This window comes from Melitaea cinxia, chromosome 19 (assembly GCF_905220565.1).
Source record: "Melitaea cinxia chromosome 19, ilMelCinx1.1, whole genome shotgun sequence".
Taxonomy (NCBI): Eukaryota; Metazoa; Arthropoda; class Insecta; order Lepidoptera; family Nymphalidae; genus Melitaea; species Melitaea cinxia.
In genome coordinates this window covers 14138738-14141128 of record NC_059412.1, presented here as the reverse complement: position 1 = coordinate 14141128, position 2391 = coordinate 14138738, and the positions used below count along the sequence as shown (strand labels likewise).

General features: G+C 34.1%; 1 non-coding gene across 1 annotated transcript; it reads left to right on the top strand.

Annotated features, from left to right (window-relative positions):
- The first annotated feature begins 618 nt into the window (after positions 1–618).
- Trnaw-cca lies at positions 619–690 on the top strand. Its single transcript has one exon. It is a non-coding gene; the product is annotated as a tRNA-Trp (tRNA).
- The last annotated feature ends 1701 nt before the right edge of the window (positions 691–2391 follow it).

Sequence of the window (2391 nt, the reverse complement as noted above, 5' to 3'; positions counted from 1 at the left end):
GCGCTTTATTTTATCTCGACATTCCCACGGGACCGGTAATTACACGAGTGAAGCCGCGTGGCGCAGCTAGTCTATAATATCAATATGTCCATGAGAAGTTGATTAAATACAGTACAAAGCATAGAATTTCTATGAAAGTATACTTATATATAACTAGTGTTTGGGATCGAAAATAAGTTAGGCTGTTAATAAATAATATTTCATTTAATTTTCAAATATTTTTTTTTTCTGGACCGGCTGAGGTGAGGTAAAGTTTAAAATAATACAATAAAATGGATGGATTTTTATAATTTTGCATTTAATATACTTAAACTTAAACATTAATATTGCAACTTCAGTTGGCAGTATCTATATTTTCTACAAAATAAAAATGAATATTGCTAAGCGCGTAACCCGAGGATGGCTCGACCGATTCGGCTAATTTATTTTTTATATGTCCCTTAAGATCCACGGAAGGTTTCATTACAAAAAAAAACTTTTGACAGAACAAAGTCTGTCTCGCCAGCTAGTTATAAAAATAAAACGAATAAATCAACAGAATTAATGTAAAAAATCAGAAAACAAAATGAGTACATTTGTACGGAGTTACGGATGGTTAAATTCCCATTCACAGTCACAGACTCCGTGGCGCAACGGTAGCGCGTCTGACTCCAGATCAGAAGGTTGCGTGTTCAAATCACGTCGGGGTCAAAGACTTTTTTTTTATTACTATCTAACTCAGCGAACATCTTACCGCTCTATTTATATGTGTATACACTTTTCATACGTTATATAAACAAAAAAAAATGGAAAGAATGGAGATTTGTTTGGCTTTAACACAAATAGTACTAAACAGATAGTAATCAAACTGGACGTGAAATCAAATTATTATTCAAATAGGCTTCAAAGGCACATTCGAATTGTCTTCTTAAAAGTATATTTTTTAATTAGTGTTAAAAGTGACGCTACCGCCGATGTAGATTCTGCAGAGAAGAATCGGCAAGAAACTCCGCAGTTAATAAGTTCGTGCTTGTGCGTTGTGTGTTTCCGGAACCCCAACGCAGGGTTGATATGCTACTGGGGGCCGTCGATTGTGACTCGTTTATTTATTATTTAAAAAATAAATATAAATAAAACCACAAGATTCATTTAGTTAAAGTTATATTTTGACGAATTTCGGTTGAGTTTAATCATTTTCTCGTTTTTGTTTTTCTAATCTAATATCTCCAAAAACTTAGGATGTTATGATTTAGTTCGTAACTTTTCTAATTGGAGCGCTTGATTGGTAAAGGGTTTTAAGCAGCCCATTCATGTTGAGACAGTCGCAGAGACCGTGTAATGAATGGTAGTTTATAGAAAATTTTAAAGGACTGCAGATTTTACGATTACATATTCAGAAAAGTACGTACTAAGTTCGTTAGATTATTCGGTGCAGGATTACATAGATGATAAAGATGTGTAGACTTACTTAGTGACGACGTGTGTCATGGAAAATATTACCAAATTTGCGTAAAAATTTGCACAGTTTATACTTTTTTTTTAAACTGTGGAGATTCTTGCGGATTCTTCCCTGAAAATCTGCATTCAGAACATTTTAATTTTTCAATGAAGATTCGACGGTGCTTTTGAGGCCTATTCGATAAATATATTTTTGATTGATTTACTGTACTTACACAAATATCGAGTTTTATTAATTATATAGTTATTCATATATGCATTATTTTTAAAACAAATTTTCTGTTTTATGACGGAATACACTGCTTTATTAGGTTCCTAAAATTTCAGCGTTCTCTGCGGGATTTACTGTTTACTAAAAATGAAAAGTTAATTAGAATTCGCCCGCAAAGAGACGTGTTGTATGGTTATTCGCGTTTTTGTGGGAATTGCAGGAGGCGTTATTACGTCAGAGTAGTACTCACAAATTGTAATTTCTACGTGTACACTTTTATTACATTTTTATTGTGTTCGTGAGAAGACATATTATATACAGGTACTTATTTATTCTTCATTGTAGTCCAAAATAGAAAAATTTAGTTATAAAGAACAGAAAATAAAATATACAAAGGCGATCTTATCGCTTAAAGAGCGATTTCCTCCAGATAATTTTTGGGAATAGGATACACTCCTGGGGGAATTAGAGGTAGGGTCGGCAATGCGTTTGCGATGTTTTTGGTATTGCAGACGTCTATAGGCTACGGTAATCGCTTACTATCAGGTATCCGTACGCTTGCTTGCCCACCTGCTTATATCTATATCTATATATATATATATACAAGTTACTCAATAGGTGTGAGCCCAATGTGGGCTTACAGACTTGGAGTCATACGCATGACGTGAGCCCATAGTGGGCTCATAGGACTGTGAACGTGTTAAGGGTCGAGTTCCATAAAATTCGTTCTTAGCGGATATTTG